Below are 11,838 nucleotides of genomic sequence, written 5' to 3'. Positions count from 1 at the left end.
CCTTCTGTTAATTATTAATGAAAAAGAGAAATATGAGTGAATGCAGTGCTAGCTACTACAAATTCTTTAGGTGTGATATTTTTAACCATTTAACTCTAGCTTAATGTGCAATAGAAATGTATATGATCATGTTTGTAATTGCACTGTGCGTGGAAGCTTTGATCACACCAGGTAAAACCACACAGGGATAAGAAAGGTTGAAAGCTTAATCTTGTTCTCGTGCATGCAAAGATGCCACGGTGCTAATAAGAGAGAAAGGCCATTAAAATGTAATTTGGGTTCCGCATTCTGTTTGAGCAGACCGGAGGAGTGTTCAGATTAGCCACACGTTGCCTGGGAGGGACAGCATGTTCAAGTGCGTGTATGTGTTTGGGGCGGATTCTGTGTGTAAGCGTGAAATATTGATCGCTGATGGCCATTTATTTTTTTAGGGTCATCCTTTGCTCATTGACCTCTGTGTAATTACCTTTGGGATGACTGGGAGTGTTATTTAAACTCATGACACTCTGATCTTGTTTACCTCCCCTCTAACTGTTAGAATTGCAATAAATGAGCTAATAACCGACTTTAAACACTATTACAGCACATTGAAGATTTTTCTCTTAATATGTCCTTGTCTAATGAACTGTACAACAGCCCTTTTGAGAGACTTTGCTTAGTTATGTTTCCCCTTTTCTGCCCACACTGATGTATGACTTCCCTTTGATCAACAAGATATTTGCTGAGAACGAAGGTCAAGGACTCCCAAGCTTGATCAAATGAAAGCTTCAAGCTTTGAGTTTGAGCTACTGTTTGTAATTATGACAGTTTGAATATTTAATAACTTTTCCCACAGCATTAAAATGTGGCATCAAAACTAATCTCACGTCAAAGCCTCAATGAGTAAATGTTGAGTAAATGCAAGGAAAGCCTTTATAGAGTTTTTAATGTTGTTTACTCTTCCATTAATAATGATGTTTTGTAAATAGATAATGTATAAGTGAAGCATTTGGACTGCTTTTCTTTTGTAAATAATTTCAGAGCCCTTTGGGTTTTGTGTTGCTGCCCTGTGCTTTCCCCTATCCGTAGTCAAATTCAGTTGAAGGTGAATGTGCATTAGAAAGTGCTAGGTGAGAAAAGAAAAGACAGCTCTTGTGCACTCTTCACACTCCCTCTGGGGATATTTAGTCTGTGGAAACAGACCCATTTGGGATTGTTGGTTTTTGCTTGAAGTGATATGTGACTACGATTGAGGCAGGTGGTACACAAGGTGTGCCTTCTTTGTGAAGTGAGAGTTTCTAGTAGAGTTTCTAATACATTTTTTGTCTTATGCATCTACATACAAAGCTATGACATTTTGAGAATTGTAATTGTTTTGCCTGAGCTTCCCAGTTGCCAAACTTAGCCATTAAATTGCAGTCTTTCATCATTAAATCTGCTAACCAATTAACCCTCTCAAGGCAGGCGTTTCAGATTTGTAACAGTTAAAAGCTAACAACCTGATTACCCCACATACATATTTTATGAGGGTTTTTTTTACTCAGAAGTACCACTGCAGGTATTCTTTTGTGCATTAGCAACAAAAACTTAATTTGAGCCTGAGAGGGTTAAAATACAAACACAGAAGGATTCAAAACACTGGGTAACCACTGATTTTCTGATTCCGCTTTTCAATTTAGAACATTTATCAATAATCCCATCTGTTCAGAGAAGAGTTCAAAACAGTAGTAGCAAAAGCATTTCATTTTCATACACTTTCATTGTGTTAAAAGGACCAGAGTGGCAGAGAGAATTAACACTGTTAACAGACTCACTGTAGCTGACACATCAGAGTATATTTAAATCAATAAAAAAAGTAAAAAGGAGGAATTAACCATAATGTGCTAATAAGAGCTGAGAGTCTGCTGTTTGTCATCCCAACCAAAGCCTGAATAAAGGCTTTTTTCTGGCTAGTGGCTAATGAATCAGTGAAACCATCAATTATTATCAAGTAGTTTCTGATTAGAAACCTGCATAATCTTTTTAAAGAGCTAGTTCCGATGGATGGATGGATGGATAAATAGATTCATGGAGGATCCAGATCCCATAAAAAGACTTAAACCAACAATAAAGTTGTACTTTTTGTCTGTATAAACAAATCCTGCTATAGGCACTGCCTCGTTGCCACAGAAGTTGAACTATTAGTATTCATCTACATTCAAACAGGTTCAGAGTTGTTTGGCTCCAGACGTTTTACCTCTTGCCCTGCATTGCATATTAAGTAGGATTTTACTAAGCAAGAGTGCAGGATGTCTGTATTTGTTAAAAGCCACATGATCCCTGACTTAGACTGAGGGAAGTAATGGAAAATGAAGGCTTCATCTAAGGCAAATTCATTTTAATTATTCTCAGGACACTCAACGGTTGATTTCTTTTGAAAACAGGCATTTTTTCTCCTACTGAGCACACAGTGGTATGGCACAAATGCACAGAAACACACTTAGGACTTGCTTGTGGATGCACTTTTAAATACAGATGCACTTTGGCACCATGCAGACATTTTAATCGGCCTGTGTTAGAGTCAGATATTTGTTGTCTTGTTGGGTTGCAGAGGTTATCTAACTAACACTAGAACACTATTCTAAGTATAAGCACCTAAATGCAGTTGCTGTCGTCTTTTGTTATAATCAAACTCTTCAGAGTGAAGGGCCTGGTCTATGGTGCCAGATTACTGAATGAACACCAAGTACATTCAAACACAGAAAGCATGTTGTTGAGAGTTTGATGGCAAGGCGACTTACAAACAGCTGTTTGATGGCTTACTATGGCTAAAAAGCCTTTAGCCCTTTTAAAGAAGCATATGACAAGTTGTACTGAATCACATTTCCTCGAGAGAACAGAATATGCATTCAGCTATTAACCCTGGTCTTCGGTGATTTGTATCTCTGCTAACCATACCTGCCTGTACCATATGTGCCCATATGTTCTGGTTTTCACCACAAGCAAGCATGCAAGTGAAAGGCATGGGTGGATTAAGTAATGGCAGACAGCTTGTCACAGTCTTTCAGATGTATGCATGTGCACCTTTAGGTGCTAAAGAAGGAAGTGTCGACATGACCTCTTAAAGCCTCACAGAAAGACATGTATCCAACTGAAACATATGGTAAGTGGTTCACTTTGCTTTACTTTTTTCAGAATAAACCTGCACAAATGTCATTTTTAGTGTGACGTCTTTGGCGATGTATTTTATTTTCCATCTCACAATGTGTTTTTTGTGTCCTCTGCTCTCTAACCTGCGACAGTTAAAACCAGCAAGAGAATGTGCTCTAATAGTTTATATTCTTCTTTAAATGATCAAAACTGGGTATTTTTTTCCCCCATAGCAATTGTAGATGCTGTACGTGCGCATGCCTGCATAGACTTCCCAGCGCTGCCACAGCACTCTCTCTTGATGGATGGTCATTTTCATTGGCTTGCTCATGCTTAATGAACCCTGCAGTTCATGTCTTAATTGAATGCTTTTTACGCTCTTATGTTCTGCACTTATTCCCTTCCGCACCCCCAAGCCCCTACCCCTCCTCCGCCTCTACCCCGTCACCCGCTGCACTTGTTTGCTAGGTAGGATGCTGATGACTCACGAATAAAGGTTCTCTCGTGTCTCACACTTCTTATCAGGCCTCAGAGGAACAGAGACAATGGAAAAACTCACTCACGCCACATGCTGAATAGCTGCGGAGAAGAGAAATGCGACCAGGTCACTCTTGTAACTAAAATGCTGACGTTTCTTTCATCTCATCAGTTGCGTCCTCTTTCGGGGAAAAGCCTTAAAAATTTTATAAAGTTCACTGAAGCCGGTAGAAGCCGGTGCTGGAAATGCCAAGCTTTATAAGGCACTGCCCTCAAAAGGTAATCTATAGATACAGTGTGCTACTTAATTTTAAGACACCCAAACAAGACTACTATAAGAACTAACTGGCAGCACAGGCACAGAATGAGGGACTGGAGGTATATTCCTACAATGCTATCTTTCTTTCAGTCTTCTGCTACGGTTTCTCTTTTTTCTTCTGTGTTCATATTGTTCCGCTGTTGTGTGTTCTATCTTCATTTCTCAATGAGTCATCATTCTCATAGCTCGTCAGAGAGGGATGTTGATCTTCTGCGGGCACAATATGCTCACAAACTTGAAATGATGCCCTTGAGATTTCATATTGAGTCATTGTAACTCAAAATGATTGTAACTCAGGAAAAAAAAAAAATCTTTTCTGGAGGTTTAGCTGTCTTTTATTTTTGACCATGAGTAATAATGTCTTCATGTTGATGTTCTCTTTTGGTGTTAATCGATACAGCTAAAATTTACAGTCCTTGCGTGTGCAATCCAAAGGCCTGGTTGGTGTGTTACGCCTTTCAGAGTGAGTATTGTACAAAAAGTGGCCTGTAGTAAATGGTGTACATTCAACTGTGATTTTTTTTTAAAGCTCAACTCTATAACTGTTCAAAGCCTTTCCACACAGCACTAACTTTTCAGAGAGAATTTTTCAGGTTGTTGAAGAAACACCTTGAAAAGGACAATTCTTTAGATTTAAATTTGGTTAAAAACAAAGGGATGTCCCCTCTATCACTTGGTTCATCACTTGTTCACCTAGCGTCATCAGAGCCTGGACCAAACTCATCAGCCCTTGTGCAAGTGGACTATATATATGCAGTGACACAAGAACAACTGTGACTATATAATATGCACATCTGAAGTCCTCACATTAAACTAAAAGAATTTGAACAGAGTCTCTTAATTGCACAGATATGTAAAGCTATAGTCTAATTTTAACCTGGAATAATATTAAATAGCCCAATGGCATGATTTGAAAATGTCCTGAGATTGACAGCAAATCAATCAAGGGTCAGACAGATTCTAAGTTCAATGAGCCAAAGCTAGGCATCTATGTCCTGTTGACTATGTCCTACTTTTATGCCACTCAGTTAGTATCAATATTATTCTGTTAGTTTTTTATTTGTTTTTCCTTTTTGATGAAATGATATGAGATCGTTTGTCATCATATGGCCACACAGCATCTACTCATTTTACATAGGCCCTTTTTTAAATTACCCAAATGTTCACAAATCAAACTGGAGTGGTCTTCAGCAATAGTTAAGACTTCAGATAAGACTTTCTGCAGGTGTTTCAAAGTTGTTCTTCAGACACTGACTGCTTTTCCTATCACTTACAGTGCAGTCCTTATTCCAGACTCTTTTCAGGGGAACCTTTTTGTTTTTTCAACAAACCATTGTTGTGTCTACAAATAATAGACAATAGTTAGATAGCAAAGAACCAATTTTAAATCATATCTTTAGACACTGTGTTACTTGGAGCCTGTCACAAAGATACATTATTTGTTACCTTTTTTATTAAATTGATAAAAAAATAAAAGTCACAGATTGATAGTTTTAAAATAGTATTTTTACACCAAATTAAACTTGGCACATCTCAGCATGGTGTGCATTATGTCCTTAAAAAGTTTAAGGAAACCAGACAAGTGGAGGACAAAAGTGGCTGGCCTTAAATACTATCTACAGCACTTGAAGAGCATCTGAAAGTCATGTCTTTAAGAAACAGGGGGAAAAAAACAATATAACATAGACCTGACACAGGACCTAAAAGCTGTCCCCCACCCATCAGTCAATCTGTTAACTGTTCGCCAAAGCCTGAAGAAATGTCAAGAAGCCATTCTTATGGTGTGTTGAAGTCAAATTTTTGGGTCAAATATGAGTGGAGGAGGTCAGGACAGAGGAATAGCAGTGAGTGCTCATACGTTAAGAGTTCACACACAGGTGTAACACTTTGCTACACACGGCAACAGTTTGTTAGATCAGATACATTTCCAGAAACATGATGGAGGCTCAGTCATGCTGATCCATGGAATTATGAACATAAAAAAGTACCGTCAGATTTTGATCCATAATATAATACCATCTGGAAACTGTTAGACTGGCAACAGATTCATTTTTAACATGACAGTGCATTAATCAGTTGTATTCATTGTATACTTTATTTCCATGTATTCACATGTAGCGATTTCTTTCACTAAATTGCCTCACCAACTTCCCATATTCCTAACAAAGTATATATATATATATATATATATATATATATATATATATATATATGGTCGGGCATTGCATTGCACAGCTACAAGCATTTCACCTCATGTCAAACTGTGTATGGTTGTGTGTGTGACAAATAAAATTTGAATTTGAATTTGATAAAAAAAAATGAGTGGCTCAAAACTTTTGCACAGGACTGTTTATTCACAAAAATATGTTCCTGCTTCATATTGTATCACTACATTAAAATTCATTTATATAGGCCTATGAACTGTCACATCCATATAACACATAATACAGTGGTTTATTAAGTTAGGAGGTTTAGTATACAAACACCAAATACAAGATGCATTCCCAATGCTTGCATCTATATTTAAAGATATAACTGTTAAAACAACACTAACTGATTTTAGCATAGGTAGCTTTGCATATGCCTTTAGACTTTAGAATTAGACTGCTCAGTGGGTATAATAAATATTTTAGATGTCTATTAAATGATCTGAGAAGATGCCATTTCACTTTGCACACTTTTGACACGCTGACATATTTTGGGGCTTATGAAAGGCTGCCATGACTGGCCAACCATTTAGTCCAGAAAATGTCCATGGATGGATGTCTGGTGCTTGGTGGATTTTTAATCTCAACATATTAGATAACAAATGCTGTTAATTGCTGCCAAGGTTTCAAGGCTCTAAATAATTCTTGCCAGCATCCAGCATCTCATCAGCAACATCTCCAGCTCAGCGTCTCCATCACACAAATCAGTCAATTTGTCACTACTGAACCACACGGCTGATCAAAGGCACTTGCTGTAATCATTTATAAAAGACTTTACTTTTTTCTAATCCAAGTATTCAATAAAGAACTTGTCATTCAACATATATTAACACATAACTGAAGTGATAATTATGCAATGTGTATTCAGAAACAAAAGTGAAAATGAGCTCTGTGGCAGTTACATGCTTTCCAGCTGTGAGTACCTCTGCAAATTATACTCTCAAAAGAACAAAGTGCCACTCCACTACATTGCAAGTCAACTAGGTCCTCAAGTGACAGAAATATAAAGGTGACAGATTATTTTGCCATTGTACGCTTTATTCATTAACAGAAAATAAGGCACAGAACTATTTATCAGACTTGTACTGCCCTGTTGGAAAATATGAGAACAACATGTTAGGAACCTTAATTGTGTACTTGTTAGCAAATTATTTACAAGTATATAAAAAAAGCACAAAAATGTTGTCCTCCAGTGCAGCAGCAATGAGAAATTGCCACAGCGGGACCTGTACAATTCAGCTGCTAGCCTTGAAAAATTACATTTCAGACCAATAAACACTATTACAAAGTCTTATAGACCTTTCAGACAGAAAAATGACCCAAACTCTTGTCAGAAAAAAAATTTCAAGCTAGGCCAGTTAACACTACTCTCAGTCTTTCTGTTCTGTCATGTCCCCTCTTGTTCAGAAATCACTTTTGTGCCCGTATTTTAATATTTTAGCACTCCATGTGGTGTGAATGAAATTTTTTTACCTATCAACATTTTATAAAACGATATCCATTGCATACTATAGCATCTGACAGCACAAGAACTTTGAGGACAGGAAGTAAAATGCTGCACATCTTAAGAAAGCATGTAAAAGAAAAATAATGTTTTTAATTCTCATAAATTAAGGTAATGCCCAGGTATCTAAAACAATGTGCATTATAAATAATAAGCATTGTGCTACTTCTACTCTGCTTCTCACTTTATTTATTAAACACAGTGAATATTTTCCCAGTATATTTATGGCCCCAATCGCTTGCTCCAGTTTGTCCTTAACACAGTGTGATGTAAAGAAGAATGCTTTAAAGGGATGTTCAACCAGGAAGTAACTCTCAGGTAATCAGTTACATTCAGTGGCTTCAAAGAACAGCAGCCAAAATATTGCTGGGAACATGAAAAGAGTGGTTTTCGAGTTTAAGTTTTCACTGTCAATGAAACAAAGAATACAAGCGATTGACATATAAAGGGGCATTAAATACATTAGAGGCCAATTAGAGCCTGGACTGCCAGCAATGTCGGACAGACAGATGGTTTCCTGTGGGGACGACCCCTAAAGCACGGCTGCCTTGTGACTAAAAACTCCCTGTGCAGTGGGCTTGCATCGTGTCCTCAGATTCTCCTTCAGATTTATCATCCACATGTTGCATTCAAAAATCACAAGCTGACGATGGCCAAATGAAAACTCCAGGCTGTAAAACCGTAGTCCACAAACCAATGAGTGACATCAGAAAGCCGCTTCGGTGGTTGAAAAGCAGTAACTAGGGGCTAGGATCAACATGTCTTTGAATGCCATGTCTCTCTTTTATAATCTCTTTGACTTCGCTGTGTTGTGTAATGGAAGAAATGTGCTGACTACCACGAGTGAAGGCCAGCTTTTCACACAACTATGAATTTGCTCTTGCTCTGAATTGACCCAGCTTCTGACAGAAGAATTTTGTCTGTCAAGATAATCAAAGGAGCTTGCAAAAGAAAAGCGTCTGGACTTCTTTAAGTTGCTTGAAGACGTTTCACCTCTCATCCTAGAAGCTTCTTCAGTTCTACGGTCAAATGGTGGGGAGTCCCAGATTTAAACCTAGTGGGAGTATCCCCCCACAGAGGGACAAAAGGGCCCCCTGATGATCCTCTAATCGCCTGAGCCAAGGTGTGAAACTGGGTGTGGGTCCCAATCAGCCAGGGTTTCGGGTGAGCTCATTGTGAAACCTGGCCCCACCTTATCATGCGAATTCCTGAGGTCAGATGGCCCAGGATGTGAGTGGGCGTTAAGGCGTCTGGGGAGGGAACTCAAAGCTGGATTATAGATGGCAGACAGTTGGTGTCATAAACCACCGCCTCTGTTCAAAGATGGTCGCTCACAGTGGACATAGATGGCTTCTTTCACTCCTCTTTCAAACCATCTGTCCTCTCTGTCCAAAATGTGAACATTGGCATCCTCGAAAGAGTGTCCTTTATCCTTTAGATGCAGATGGACAGCTGAGTCTTGTCCTGTGGAGGTGGCTCTTCTGTGTTGTGCCATGCGCTTGTGAAGTGGCTGTTTGGTCTCTCCAATGTAGAGGTCTGGGCATTCCTCGCTGCACTGTACAGCATACACCACATTGTTAAGTCTGTGTTTTGGAGTTTTGTCTTTCGGGTGAACCAGTTTTTGTCTGAGCATGTTGCTGGGTCTGAAATGCACCGGGATATCATGCTTGGAGAAAACTCTCTTGAGTTTTTCTGATACACCGGCTACATAGGGGATGACAATGTTGTTGCGTCTGTCCTACTTATCCTCCCTCGCTGGTGTCTGATCTTCTTTTCTGTGCCTCTTTGCTGACTTTAAGAATGCCATTTAGGAAAGGAAGCATGTTTTGAGTGCTTCCTTTACATGCTTGTGTTCCTTCTTTTTTCCTTCAGGCTTAGAGGGAACATGTTCTCCCCGGTGATGTAGGGTCCTAATTACTCCAAGTTTGTGTTCCAGAGGGTGATGGGAATCAAAGAGGAGGTACTGGTCCGTGTGTGTGGGCTTCCGGTAAACTTCGATGTTGAGGTTGCCATTCTCTTCAATGTGCACAGCGCAGTCCAGGAAAGGCAAACAGTTATCCTTTGTGTCTTCCCTGGTGAACTTGATGTTTTTATCCACAGCGTTAATGGGTGCAGTGAAGGATTCCACTTCTTGTGTCTTGATTTTGACCCAGGTATCGTCTACATATCTGTAACAGTGGTTGGGTACTCTTCCTTTGAAAAAGCCAAGAGCCTTCCTTTCCACTTCCTCCATGTAAAGGTTGGCTACAATAGGTGACACGGGGGAGCCCATGGCGCAGCCATGTTTTAGAACTGAAGAAGCTTCTCGGATGAGAGGTGAAACGTCTTCAAGCAACTTAAAGAAGTCCAGACGCTTTTCTTTGCAAGCTCCTTTGACTACGATGACCTGGATGACTGAGAACCTTCACAGACATCTGTCAAGATAAGTCGTTTTGTAACATTATGAGAAGCTGCTTAAGTGGGTGATTAGCACAAAGATCTCTTGAAGCTTTGCTGTAATTTTTGCAGGTAAATATGATTTAAATTTCACCAAGAATTTATTGCATAGTTAAAAATGTAAAACTAAGGAAAGCATAAAAGCCAGCAATAAAGAAAAGTTGTTGTTTTTTGTTTTGTTTTTTCTACTATATTATACAGATACGAACAAAGGACCCGTTGCTTCACTTGCTAGTAATAACTATAGACTAGGTAGGGTGTCATGTATATTGACCACTAAACACTTTGCGTTAACTTGTCTGCTACTTTAAACATGTGACAGCTTGGTGACAAAGTAGGATCAAGTGGATAAAGCCCCAGTCATAACAACCTAGTGACCGGTCCATAACCATCTGGCAACAACGGGTCATGAGGGAAAAATAAGTATTCCCTGACCAGTTTTGACTGGTTGCTGGAAGCTGATGGCAGTTGCTGAATAATCAATTGCTGAAGTCCCAGTTACATAGGCTTACAGATCAGTCAGTAACCCCTTGGCAATGTGTATTCCTCAACTATAGTTGGCAAAATGTTGTTATGATTGCTTTGGTCCCTAGCATATTGCTGCAGATGTTTTTTGAAAGGAAGTGACAGACTTGTCTGTAAAAGCTGTCCAGCTACTCTAAGACCTGTGGTAAAACTGTGAAAAAATGCAACACAAACTGGAATGGAGAGATTTACCTTCAAAGACAAAGTTGAGCCTTTTGAAACATGTTAGCTGCACCAGTCTGGTACAACTTTGTCTTTTAAGACAAACATCTCCATTTCTGGAGTGTCACACTTCTAGTTACTGAGCATCTGCAGGCAAACATGAAAACCTCTAGGCAAAGATGGCAATCAGTTAGAAGCCACAACAATCATTAGGAGGTTTTTTAGTGCAGAAACTTTTACCCAGCATGAACCGGCAACTATCAGAAATCACTGCCAACCATTCAGGAAATATAACTTTCCCAAGCAAACAATGGCGCTATCGTGTCCAATACGGAAGATAACTCTCACATGCTATCATGTGAAAAACATCAATATTCATGTACCTCATGGATATATAGCTATAAGAGGCAATTTGGGTTGTGTCTGTGCTATGAATCACCACAGAAGAAGCAAACAAGTTTGAATTGAAATCAATAGAAGAATTCCACAATAGTAAAGGTGGTATAAGTAAAACTTCAAGGAGAAAAGCGATAACTGAGCTTCTTCTAGAAGTTGTAAAGTAGAAATAAAGTTTAAATATCTCTACTATGGCCAACAATAGAATTATAGTACATGGCTCTCTATTGATACTGTTTTTTAATTGTTATACAAAACTTTAAGATTTTTATCTTTGTAAAAAGTGCTGTTTAAATAAACTTTGCTTACTTATTTTCTGTTTTTAGGTTGGGGGTGTTCTTATGAATGGTGATGAAAACAGACTGCTGTTAACTGATCCATTTTTCTTCAGCTAAAACTCTGGCTATTTCTTCTACCAAAACAAAAGAGAAGAAAACAGAGAAATGTGCAATTAGTATTTAAAGAACAATGAAGACATTCTTATCCCTTTTAGTGCTATTTAAGAACCAGCTCAGACTCGAGAAGAGAGTGTGAAACTGCTTTATCACACTATTTCTTGTTGTTTCTTGCTGCACCTGCGCCAATATTGTCAATTTGAACACCTGCCATTCTGGCACCTCTAGTTGGGAAACAATAGATGCCTTGTTGGTATTCAAATCCAAGTGACATAGTAATGAAATGGATATTGCTGAGGCGGAAGACAA

The sequence above is a fragment of the Simochromis diagramma genome, unplaced genomic scaffold (genome assembly GCF_900408965.1).
Source record: "Simochromis diagramma unplaced genomic scaffold, fSimDia1.1 OVJJ01000753.1, whole genome shotgun sequence".
Taxonomy (NCBI): domain Eukaryota; kingdom Metazoa; phylum Chordata; class Actinopteri; order Cichliformes; family Cichlidae; genus Simochromis; species Simochromis diagramma.
This window is presented reverse-complemented; position numbering follows the sequence as displayed.